The sequence below is a fragment of the Pinus tabuliformis genome, chromosome 9, assembly GCF_031772625.1.
Source record: "Pinus tabuliformis cultivar Carrire ecotype Pingquan chromosome 9, CPIR1, whole genome shotgun sequence".
Classification (NCBI taxonomy): domain Eukaryota; kingdom Viridiplantae; phylum Streptophyta; class Pinopsida; order Pinales; family Pinaceae; genus Pinus; species Pinus tabuliformis.
Window position 1 is genome coordinate 1,595,679,578 of NC_142307.1, and position 13,928 is coordinate 1,595,693,505.

The window sequence follows — 13,928 nt, forward strand, 5'->3', positions numbered from 1 at the left end:
AGTTACGCAAAACAAGTATCAAGAAGAATCCCTTCTTTTCTATCCCAGAAGAAAATTCTCCTTCGCTTGCCCGGAAGAAACTCTCCTTCGTTGACCCCAGAATAAGCATCCTTCGTTGCCGCAGAAGAATACTTCTTCGTTGTCCTAGAATAATGCACTTTTGTTGCCCCAAAAGAATCTTTCTTCGTTGTCCCAGAAGAAAACCTTTGTTTTCGCACTTCTCTTGTTACTCTCTTCTTCACACTATTTCTTCAATGAATGCTTGTCGAGTTGCTTGCTCTAAGTGAGGTCGAGTGTGGCTTTATATATATGCCTTTCCTCATTTCCTTTAGGCCGACATGATTACTTGTCATGAGGTCAACTTCTTCTAGCATGTTCTTCCATCGTTGTAGGCTGACTTCAAGAGGATAAGTGACAAGGTCTTGGAGGACACCTTACATACACAATTTTGACTCTATACAAAGTGTAACATGACTTCATTACATGACAATGACTCTATATTTTATAACTAGATGTCAAATAATTCCTTAAGATTCTCAATGGGAGTCTTGACTCAAAAATAAAATCTCTTGCTCATGAAACCCATGAAGCACGTTAATATAATAATTTTGATTTTTTCTTCTTTACATCTCATTACATAAAATCATAATTACATGTCATTATGACGACCAAACCTAGTTGCACTTTTCAACACTCCTTAACTAGGGAGGTATTCATAATGGTACTTAGACTTTATCAATCTGAAGAATTTCTCATAATAATAATTCGGATTGGTAACTCATTTGTATAGCATCGTATCAACTAGCATTGTTACTGTATAGAAATTCCTTGACTAACAACTCCTTATCTCCGCAATATTTGAGCTCAATGCTGGCGAGACCAATGATTTATAGACACCCTCATCATTATCTCTCTCAGAACATCCTTTCCTGGGTACTCAGGGTGTGTTCCATGAGGACTATTCTTATCTTGAACTCCCCACCCCTCAAAGAATATCGGTCCTCCACAACTACTCTTTTTATTAGATGCCCTAGCTCATCCTCAAAGAGCATCAGATGCCAAATGATTACCTAATCCTCCATTTTGTCTTCCCAGGTGAAGACCATAATGACATGTCTATCTCTCCATCTCAAATAGGGAAGACATATTCCAATAAAGCAATGTATTCATTCCTACCAAAAGGAATGTACCTAAGCTCCCTCTTGGCTTAGGAATTTTGAAGTTTCTTCCAAGTAAGAAGCTTCTTTTCAGGATCCCTCTTAACTAAGGACCTACAACAGCTCCTCACGTGGAACAACCAGTTTCTTGAAGAACTCCACTCTTTTTTGATGTCATAAATTGATTGTGTCATGGAGTCTTCATATTTTGGGTCTCCTTCATAGGGCACAGACCATGCATCACTTTCATCCATGAGTTAGTCATGTCTTCATTTCATCAGAAAGTGATCCATCAGATTTCCATCTGGCTTTGTTTCGTGTCATATTGATTTCATGCCAGATTGTCCCTCAAGCAAGCTAAGAAGGATAATAAATTATCACCAAAGTATTATGGTCCGTACAAGGTGTTGCAAAAGATCGGTACTATGGCATGCAAATTGGAGCTTCCTGCAGCTTCCCGAGTGCACCCAGTTTTCCATGTTTCATGCTTAAAAAAGGTTATAGGTGACAAGCTCCCAGTTCAAACAATATTTCCAGAACTTGACCAGGAAGGAAAATCGTATTGGAACCTAAAGCAGTCACAAAAACAAGAACTTGACAGCGACGAAATCGATCAATTTTAGAGCATCTCATCAAGTGGAAGAACCTACCTGTTGAAGATTCCACATGGGAGGATGAGAATTTTATACAGAAGAATCCATAACTACTCAAGCATTGAGGACAACACTTTTTTGAAGGAGAAGGGCATGTTAGGTCCCTATAATACTAGTGGTTCCCCCATTACTATTGTCATTGTAGCCCTTATTGTTATTGTTGTGCCCCTATTGTCCCCATATTGTTACTATTGTGACCCATAGAAACCCACTATTATCAATGTTGTGCCCTTATATTGTTATTGTTATGTCGACTTTGATTATATTGTGACCCCTTAGAGTCCTATATATAGAAAGGAAGTTTTGTCATTTATATCATCGAAGAATTATTCATTTGTGTAATGTAAACGAGGTTGCCCCCTCGAAGAGGCTAATTTTGAAGTCGTTGCTCTATCTTTTCTTCTATGTTGTGAGTTGGTTGCATAACATATGTTCCTCTTGGAAGTTATCCAGAGATCTTCCCTTTGGCAATTCTACATAAACCCATCCATATATTAGTTAAAAAATAAATGAACACTTAAATCAAACATTACCTTTGTGATGGTATTTCATCATGACATATTCTTGTAGGTATCAACGTCTCACATATAGGTTGACACATTCCCCAATGATATTCATTGTCAAAGGTCTCCATATTTTTCCAACTCTTATCAAAGTCTTCATATCTTTCTGGGAGATATTCTAGTCAACTCTTCTTGGTCTCGATGTTGAATGTGTTCTACCCTTGTTTCATATTTTACGATCTCTTCCTTTATTTTCACACACTTTATTCCCAAGAGCTTCCAATCATAACTGCTCAATTGTAGTCAGCGTCCTCATGATTCATATGAGAACATATTATGTTGATTTCATCTACTGTGACTTATGCTTTTCTGCAATATTTCAGAGGAGGAGATCCTTTCTTCTCTTGATAATATTTCCTAGGATGGAAATAGTAATCCATATTATCTTCAACCATATGACATGACTTTCATAATGACCTATGTAAGAATACACACCTCATCTTTCATTCAGTCATCCAGACTTCCTGTAGCAGTTTCATTTGAACGAAATAACTTTATCCTTTAAACCTGCTTTCATGTTATGTCATCAAACCATCATCCCTTGAATCCCATGAGTTGGAATTCCCAATGAAACTCTTGCTTCGTTTTTAAATCAATGAATCCTTTGATGAGGATTCCATCAGAGAAACTTGAGGATCTTTCATATCCTCGCCTGGAATATGTTGACTATATTATGATGATCTTAGTCGATGATGATCTCTACTTATTTTTATAATTATCACTTGTGATTTCAGTGAGGTTTCCAAGAGCTCTCATTCTTTGTAAATAGTATAATTTATTCCATACATTCTTTCTTCCTGTCATGTCACGAGCTCTTACTTCTAATGCTTCTAACACGATGTTATTTTCTAGTTTGATGCATCATATCTTATTTACATTACTTCCTATCTATAAATTACAAGTGAAAAGTACCTTTTAGCGAAGAATACCATCTCAATCATAGTAGATATCTTTTACTTCTTCATTCTTAAGCTTCTTTGACTCATGCTCTTTCACTTCTTCAGTAATGCGGGCTTCTTCCCTATTCCTCTTGTCCTTACTACATTTAGGACAATCTCTTCTATAGTGTCCAAGTTCTTGACATCCATAGCATCTTACCTTATCCATGTTCTTCCTTTTATTTTGAGGACCGAACTTTCCAAATTTCCCTTTTATTCTTGCCAAAGCAACATATGCTTGATTCTGCTCATTTGGGCCAACATCAACCTTTGCCTTCATTCTGGATTCTTCAATCTTACAGAGTGACCATAGATCTTGAAATGGAGTAGTTTCTTTCTTTCCATATAAACTTGAAGTGAATTTACCCCATTCTTCTGGTAGTGCATTTAGCACCATTGTGGTCATCTCTCTATTAAACATGACTTCTCCCAACTCTTGTAGTTGATCTCGTATTTCTGATATCCTCATAAAGTGTGAGGCTATTACATCTTCCTTGGATATCTCCAGTCTGTAGAGTTCTTTCCTTAATGAGACTACTTCTCCTGCAGTACTTACAGAGAACAACTCTACCAATTTGTCATATATAGCTTTTGTAGTCTCAAACTTTGATACATATGGCATTAGAGAGTCTTTTATGGATTCTATAAGAATCTTTTGGGCCCTCACTTCTCCCTTCATGAATCTAGCATGTGCTTGAGTATCTTCCTTTGGAGGTTGGGTTATTGATCCCTTAATGTGATCCATGACCTCATTCTCAATAAAATTTAGGTTTGTCCTTTTCTTCCATGCGAAGAAATTTGCAGCCCCAACCAGTTTATTGCTTTCCTTACAAAAATACATTTTGTTATTATCAGATATAGTCATAGACTTACTTGAGATATTGATGCTTGATGAGCCTCATCATTGGGAAATTATATGGGCCTTAATTCACCTCCTAGATTAGTCAAACCAACTATTCTCACAACTTATTGCATACTTTTGATTATATTTTGTTTATGAAATGAGTTAGAGATAGATATTTTTCTTTGTGGTCTAATGTGCATTTAATGTAGGATTAAAGGATAAAGGCAAGGAATTTTGGAAAACACCTTGGTCAAAACTCAAATGGGACAAGGGAGAGGAATTATAGGAGGTAAATCCTCATTTACTACTCCCCCATTCGAATATTCCTCCATCAGCTCGGAGTGCAAACAGTCAAATCATGAGGACTAGAAAGCAGCCAAGCAAGTGAAAGAAAAAGCACCAGTTTATCTCGAGTTTGGGAGCGGAACCTCCCTAATTTTAAGGAAGTCGTTGGAGACTTCAGATGTATAAGTAGAGAAGCCTAGGACCTCAGTAGGATTCGGCTTTTTTATTGTAAAACTCTACTCTATTTTCGAGCTGCAAGACTTGTGACAGTTTTTGATGTTATCCATTGTTTTGATAATAAGAATGAGTTTTGTTTTGAGCCACCACTGAGTTAACTCAGAGGGCTGAATCTCTTGGGTTAGGGCCCAACCCTAGCAGCCAAGGGTCCTCTTTATTGTACATGTATGTTAGCATAGATTCATAGTTTAATTTTTCATTTGCTTAATAGTTGCATTTCCATTACAGCAGTGTAGATTAGATTGGTTGTATGTTAGTTTGCTTCCATTTGTGCCTTCTTTCAATTAGCAAGTTAGCAAGGAGAAAAAGGATCACCATAAAGTTGTCAGCAGGTGTCTTGGCCTCACTTCCTCCCTCTAGGACCATGACTTGAGGAAGAGACCCTTCAACAGCCCCAAAAACATAGATTTCTAGTTCTTGCATGAGCTTTGGAGTTTGTTGTCTTGATTCAGCATTTGGTTCATTTCATTATCATCTTTTTCCATTACTCCATTTATGCAATAAGATCTCACTCATGCTTTCATTCCCTTCAGCATTCTCTTCATGCATAATATAGGCAATTGATTCATGCTTTTCCAGTTTATGAAAATGTATCTTGTTGCATAGTTCTTGGAAAACACACATGTTTTAAGCACAGAAGGTACTTCAGGAGGAGACCCAGACTTCATCACCAGCAGCCACCTTCCACTTCATCCACCCTAGCCATCTCTTGTTCCACCATCAACCTCACTAGTTTTTTGGTCATCTTTCATTAAAATTCCCCTAGATACATTGAGTGAATATAGCCATCTTTGATCTTGGATATTGACTCTTGAGTGTCCTAGACCTTATAACACCCCATCCACCTCATCGCACACCTTTTCCAAGCTTCCCAACACCTCGCAATTAGCTCTCGGCCATATCTTGTAAGTTTCCTGTAATTCCTACAATATCATCCTGTAGGTTTCTAGTACATCATGTAGGTTTTCCTGAAACGACCTGTTTTGAGGCCGAATTGATAAGGAACCTTTAGGAAGTCACAAAAAGCCTCCTAGGACCATTCCACACCATCCAACCACTCCATAAGCCTTTTATCTATCATCAATCACCTTCCATCCACCTGTTACATCCACGAGAACAATTAATTTGCATACTTGATTTTGCCTAAAAACCCAAAAAAGTGAAAACAGATTTAGTTTAGTTTTATTGCTTACACATTAGTATGGTTTGATGCTCTTTACTTCTGTAGCTTAGATAGCAGTGTTAGGTTAGTTAAGATTTAACGATTATTCTTAGCACAGCTGTTTAAATGGTTAATTAGGATATGGTGTGATTTAGGATTACATGTTGTTTTCTTCATTACTGCAATAGTGTAGCTCTCTTAGAATAGATTTTCTCTTCTTCCATTAAAGAATCAAGCTTCTTTTGACTCTATAGAAGTCTGACTTGGAACCCCTGGGGTCTCTCGCCGAATGAACAGTGACAACAGGCAAGACCTTCACTTTTACTTATGCATATAGCACTGTTACCTCCAAGTTTGTACGAACCCCGGGTTGATAAGTAAAGTTGGTAGCCCATGAGTTGCAACATCCTTGCTGCAATACTGGCGTTCATCACTTTTTGGCGTCGTAGGGGAGGTGTCTAAATAGAATGTGATTACTGCTTTCTTTTCTTCTACTTCTTGTCTTCAATTTTCTTCCATTAGTTTATTTCTGCAAAAGTAATCTAGTAGCTTCCTTTCTTTCATTTTTCATTATCTGCTTTCCTTTCCATTCTGCAAGTAGAATTTCAATTCAGCAAGTAGCTTTTTCATTATGTCGGTGATTTTCATTCAATCAGCAATTTCATTTCTACAAAGTACTTTCCAGCTTAAAAAAATTACAAAACCACCCCAAAAACATTTCCTTTCATGCCTCGTAGGAATAGGGACAATTTAGGGAAATTTTTGCCAAATACCCCCACTACATCCAACAGCCAACCTTCTCTCTTCTTTGGTGGCTGTGAACTGGAGGAACCTTTAAGTGAGCAACCTAACATATTTGAAGAGCCTATAGGGGAAGAAGAAGAAGAGGAACCCATTCCTACTGAACCAATGGCTGAAAACCGAAATGACAGAGGGAATAGAGAGAGAGTTGAGGATGCCTTCCTCATCGAGGAAACCAACGAGGATACTAAGATGAAGAATATAAGCCCCTCTGCCCTACCTCATTTCCATGGCCTGACCACAAAAGACCCCGACACTTTCCTATTTGAGTTTGTTGTTATATGCCGAACCTATGACTATACGAATGATGAGAAAAAGTTAAAATTATTTCCATCTGCCCTCAAGGATGCAGCATTGCATTGGTTCATGGGCTTACCTATAGATAGCATCACAACCTGAGCTGAGATGCAGCAGGCTTTTAAAAACAAATATCGGGACTATTGTAGTTCAAAGGATACTAAAGAAGAAATTTTCAGGATGACCATAGGCTAGGATGAATCCTTAGAAGACTACGAACAAATATTCCAGCTTAGTTACAAAAGGGCCAAGTGTACACTTGACCCTAATCACTAAAGCTGGTCATGGTCAGGGGAGTAAGAGAAGACCTTATGGATACCTTACACTTGTTAGCAGGAGGAGATATCTACCAATTGCCCTATGAGGATATCAAGATTGTCTTTAGAAACCATTCTAGGGCAGTGAGGAAAAAGGGTAGGGGTAGTCAACATATGGCCAATACATCATCTTCCAACTCATCTATCAAGAGTGAAATTGGAAATATGCTGGAAGATTTCAAAAGTGAGACGCTGCAAACTCTTGCCTTGCAAATGGACACCATGAACATCAAAAGGAAGCAAGAGGAAGCAGAGAGATCCTTGGCCATCTTTTGTCCTAGATGCACCAGGAGGCATCCTAGGAACGAATGTTCATTAAATTGTATTGGAATTTGCTTAGTCTGTGAAGAGAACCACTCCACAAAAAAGTTCTCTTTGTTAACCGGACTCAAATTTGTATATCAAGGAGCTAAAGGGGTCACTGAGCAGCTTTGCTACGTTAACCAAAGGAGGCCTCCTGGGCCTAGACCATACCAGTAGGGCATGCAAGGGTCATCCCATGCATATTACAACCCCAACCAAAACACAGTTATACCTTGTTGGAGACCCCCTACTCATCCTTCCTAGTCTACACCCCCTCCTCGGTCCTATGCATCTCAGTATCATTCCCAGCCAACCAGCCATTGATTTCAACCTTACGCTCTGCCACAACCTCAGTGGAATACACTAGTCCAGGGGTGGAGGCCCCAATACAACAATGCTCCAGCTCTATTGCCTCCACCACCTGTCCAACCACAACTCCTACACTCTGCTCCACCCAAGCAACCTCAGACGCCTGCCCAGCCAAATCCAAACCCGGACAATAAGCAGGCTCAGCAAGTATACAGTGGAGAGACGTCATATCTAGCTTACGCTGTGGAAATCCAGGAGATTAACCTAAGATCTAGGAGAGTCCTCCCGATAACCAACCGCCCCCTCCCCATAGGGAGGTTGAGGAAGAAAGAGAGGAAAGCAACCTTAAAGTAAATCCACCCTTTCCTGAGAGATTAGCCCAACCACTCCAGCCTACCCCAGAAGAAACTAAACTTCTGGAAGAATTGAAAAATCTATGTGTAAAGATCCTCCTTCTCCAAGCAATAAAATATGTTCCCATTTACAATAAGTTGATTAAGGAGAAATGCTTCAAGCATCCAGGAAGAAGAAAAAGAGATGCCCCTAACCATTAATGTCATTGGGCAATTGTCCGACTTAATGCTCGGGAGGGTAATATGTCTGAAATATTTGGACCCTGGAAGCCCTGTAGTAGATGTGCACATCAATGGCACCATTGTCCCACACACTCCGATCAATCTTGGGGCTTCCGTTAATGTGATGACCAAGGACACCATGCTCAAGCTCAACCTCCAAGGGTCATTGAGGAAGACCACAACAATTATGCAACTTGCAGACCATTCCACAATCACCCCTGAGGGAATTGTGGAGGATGTGATGGTCTCCATTGACTCCTGGGAGTACCCTGTAGAGTTTCTAGTTCTCCAGCCTAAGGCTAAGCTTACTAGTTACCCCCTCATCTTTGGGAGGCCATGGTTGGCCACAGACAATGCTTACATGAGCTGCAGAGCTGGGAATATGACCATCAAGAACAGGCATATGTCCAAGCAATTAGTCCTATACCCTCCTGCTCAACCTTCTCTAGAGCATGATTTACCTTTATGGTTGGAGGAGGAGGAAGAAGATGAGGTTTATTCCGCCCAACTTTATGCTTTAGAAGCAACCATAGGAGGAGGACAACAAGATGAGGATGACTTGATTGAACACCTGCTCCAAAGTCCAACTCCTAGTTCGTTACCATTAGAAGAAGAAGTAAGGGAAACCCAGAACAATCATCCAATTGACTTATGCTTGGTCGATTCCAACCCACTTCGTGTCAAAACCATAGAATTCGACCCAGAGAAAACCTTGAAAATTAATCCATCCCTTTCTTCTCTCGAAGAGGAAAAGCTATGCAACATGTTAAAAGAAAACCTAGAAGCCTTCGCTTGGAGTTACAAGGAAATGAAGGGAGTACACCCCTCAGTGTGTACTCACCACATATACATCAAAGAAGGTTGCAAGCCGGTCCGGCAACCACAAAGGAGGATGAATCCAGCTCTCGAATATATAGTCAAAGAAGAACTGCAAAAACTGCTAGATGCAGGATTCGTTTACCCTATCTCCGACAGTGAATGGGTCTCCCCTTTAGTGTTAGTTCCCAAGAAAAATGGTAAGTTGAATATTTGTGTCGATTACAAGGAATTGAACAAAGCCACAAAGAAGGATCATTTTCCCCTACCCTTCATTAACCAAGTGCTAGACGGCCTGGCAAGGAAAAAAAAAAATTATTTCCTAGATGGATTCAATGGGTACAACCAAATCCAAATCTGCCCAAAAGACCAGGATAAGACCACATTCACCTGTCCTTGGGGCACTTTTGCCTATAGGGTCCTTCCTTTTGGCCTATGCAATGCTCCTGCCACTTTCCAGAGAGCATTCTTGAATATTTTTTCCGAATTAGTACATGATGCGGTGGAAATTTATATGGATAATTTCACACCTTATGGCTATGATTTTCAAGAGGCCCTGACTAATCTAGGCAAAGCACTGCACAAATGCATTGAAATGAACCTGTCTCTCAGTACTGAAAAATGTGAATTCTTAATGGCTGAATGGACCGTGCTAGGTCATGCAATATCTCAGCAGGGACTATAGGTGGACCCGAACAAAATAGCGATCATCCAAAGGGTCCCACCTCCGCAAAAGCAGAGAGATGTTAGGAGTTTCTTAGGGTTAGTTGGATGATATCGAAGGTTCATAAAGGACTTCAGCAAGTTGGCCTCTCCTTTATTTCGGTTGTTGGCCAAAGATTCTGAGTTTATATGGTCAAAAAGTTGTCAAGAGGCCTTAGACATTCTGAAGGGTAAGTTAACCACTGCACCAATTCTCTGAGGCCCGAACTGGGGCCTCCCCTTTCATATTCATGTTGATGCCTCACACAAAGCCATAGGAGTAGCCTTAGGTCAAGTAGAGGAAAAAATGCCTTATGCCATCTATTTTATCAGTAAGAACTTGTCAAAGGTTGAGCTAAATTATACAGTGACCGAAAAGGAACTCCTGGCTGTTGTGCATTCATTAAACAAATTCAGGCATTACATTATAGGCTATCAAACATTTGTGCATACTGACCATGCTGCAATCAAATATTTAATGAACAAACAAGATGTGAATGCTCGAATTATAAGATGGTTGCTTTTATGACAACAGTTTGATCTAACCATTATTGATAAGCCTGGTAAGGAAAATGTTGTTGCAAGCTTTTTATCTAGGGTGAATCTCCCTGTAGGTGAAGAAAGAATGGTGGATGACCAGTTACCAGACGAGCACTTGTTTGCTATTTCAGTTCTCTCTCCATTGTTTGCTGATATAGAAAACTATTTGGTATCAACACAGTACCCACCAAACTTGCCCTCCAAAGAAAAGAGCAAGATAGTTGGGAAAAGAGCCCCCTTCACTTGGATTGGGGGCAATATTTTCAAACTTGGCCCAGATCAAATCTTGAGAAGGTTTGTAAGGGAAGAGGAAGTTTTTAACATCCTTCTGACCTGTCATGATGGGCCTCGTGGAGGTCACTTTGCAACAAGGAGGACAGCATTCAAAGTGTTACAAGCATACTATTATTGGCCCACTCTTCATCAAGATGTGAAAAAAGTACACTAGTCAATGTGATCGGTGCCAAAGGATGGGAAAACCTACTCCAAGAGATGAAATGCCCCTACAGCTTGAAGTGACTTTCAAGCCATTTGACGAATGGGGCATGGACTTCATTGGGCCTATCAACCCTCCTTCAATGCAAAAACAGTACATTATTGTGTGCACTGATTATTTGACTAAATGGGAAGAAACCAAGGCAATTAATGCAACAACAGAAGAGAAGGTCGCTGAGTTCCAAAGGGAGAATGTATTCTACAAATTTGGGTACCCTAGAGAGCTAGTCACAGACCAAGGCAGCTAGTTTACCTCCAACATGATTGAAGAACTGCTCAGCCATCACAAAATCAAGAATAGGACCTCCACTCCCTATCATCCACAAGCTAATGGGCAAGTGGAGGTGACCAACAGGGCACTGGAGGGCATCTTAACCAAGGTAGTGAGCAGCAGCAGGAAGGATTGGGCAGAGAGACTAGTTGAGACCACCTAAGCTTATAATACCACATGGAAGACCACCACTGAATTTACACCCTATGAGTTGGTCTATGGGAAAAAGGCCTTGTTGTCCATTGAGTTTGAATATAACACATTGAGGATGGCAGCCCAACTAGATTTGGATCTCAGTCATGCACAAAAAGAAAGATTGTTCCAATTAAATGGTTTGGATGAATTCAAAATGCAAGCCATCCTACATACAGAGATAGTTCAGCTTCAGAGGAAGATCTAGCATAATAAACATATTAAGGAGAAACAATTTTAGGACGGCGATTGGGCATTGTTATATGATTCTAGGTATAAAGACTTCAAGGGAAATCTAAGGACAAGATGGCTCAGACCTTATGTTGTGGAAAGATGCCATGATAATGGTTCAATGCAAATCAGAACTATAGATTAAGAAGCCATTTCGTTGCTTGTTAATGGGCACCAAGTTCAAATGTACAAGAGACCTTTATCAAAACGAGAGTGCATTGACAATATCAATAAAACAGTGATGATGGTGGAGCAAGTTCCAGCTCCTCCCTCATCAAGTCACTGAAAAAGAGAAAAAATAGTAAGGACTCGGGTGAAAACCTCCATGAGGCGCCTGAGTCTCATCTTTGGGTTGAAAACCTCGTGAGGTGGCCCAATGATGAAAAAAAAAGAAGATCCCTGGGTGAAAACCTCCCTTGAGGCACCCAGGGAAAACAGCTAGGGTGAAAACCTCTCTGAGGCAGCCTAGTTGTTTTTCAAAAAAAAAAGAGAGAGGAAAAAATAAAATTGTTATTTGCATGTGGGTGAGAAAGACAGCCAAGGAACAAAAAGAGGATCCAAAGGGAACCCTGTCTCACACATATTCATCTCCCCCACAACTCACCATGAATCCCTCCACCATTTCTATCATTTTTCCACTCCATTGCTTCGATTTATGTAAAGACTGTGTTTTCTACAGGATCCCCTGTATTCCTACAGGATCTCTTGAAAACCTACAGGATGATCCTGTAGGAATTGCAGTGGCTCGGAAAACCTACAGGAAGCAATCCGAGGGCACATGGTAAGTTTGTTGGGTCCCTAAAATTCATCCTAGGAATGATCTAGCACCTCACCTCGTCCACCATCATCATCCTTGCACTCACCATTCAAAACAAACAAAAAAAAACAGTTTCTGCCAATCATAGAAAAAAAAGAAAAAAGAAAAACAAAGAAGAGTAAGAGCATTAACTAAGTTTCCTTTGCTCTACACACACTCATACTCCCTTTGTCCATTCATTGCACCATCCTCATAGCCCTAGCCAGCAACATGATTAAAGAATTCTGAGGGAGAAGCAGCGACAGCACATCCTATAAGAAATCGTGTAGCAGCATATCTCACAAAATGCCAATCAACATCTACAAGTCTTCACTAGGATGATCCAAAAGCTCAACAGCAACAACAACATCAAATCTTCAGTCACAGATACCTACAAAAGCTAAGAAACCATTAGCAGACAACAACAGGAGGAAGAAGAATGGCATGCAGCAAATAAACAACGCGACAACTGCAGCATGGCATCGAAACCAGAGGTAAGTATCCCGCTTGCTCACTCATATGAATCATTTAATCAAAAGTTGTAAGGGTTACGAGATAGTTGGTTTATAAGTGAAAAGGTGGCCAGTTAACTTGGCCACCTTTGTTCAGCCAGTGCATGCAAACTAGGTGTCCTCACACATGGTTGTAGTCAACTCAAAGACAAAGGAATGGGACAAGAAGTGGTTAAACTACGGATCTACGAGGTGGGAGCTGATTACGAGGAGTGGAAAATGATGAGGTGGTAGTGGAGACCAAGGGTCCAAAAATGGCAACGTACCTTTGCTACCAACACACCACCTCACCCCGAAACACCATAAAGGGAAATAAAACATCGTTCGCATGCATTAGTGCATTCCACCTCCTCAAAACTCTCTCACTCAAGTCGCTCTCATAAATCTGGCCACCCACCAAAAGCAAGGATCCATCGTTTTGGATAGGAATTCCTACAGGAGCATGCATAGGAATTCCTACAGGATACAGTCTACAGGATCAGTCTACAGGATACACAGAGGCAGTCTACAGGATAGGCAGAGAAGAGTTCAAGAAGGGATATCATGGGAATTGTCCACTGCCACCATTCTAAAGAGGTAGGCTCTAAAATTCCATCCCCATGTACAATCAAATGAACCAGAAATACTCTAAAATCTAGTGAATTTAGCAACTGTGAGAGGTGAATTCCATACACAGTCAACTCTGTTTTGCTCCTACATTTTAAAAAAAATTGTGTCAACCCTCTCATTTTTTCGTCAAGCTTCATAAGCAAGGTGACAGGAGGGTTTAATATGAGAGATCCCACAAACACTGTGAGGATACAACAACACCCCCAAGTGCTTGAAATCTTTACAAGACACAACTGGATGGGGTTTTTCGAAAAATTCACAAGGTATGATGATGAGGTGGCTTAAGAATTTGCTCATTCCCTCAGTCCACATAGCAAAATCCA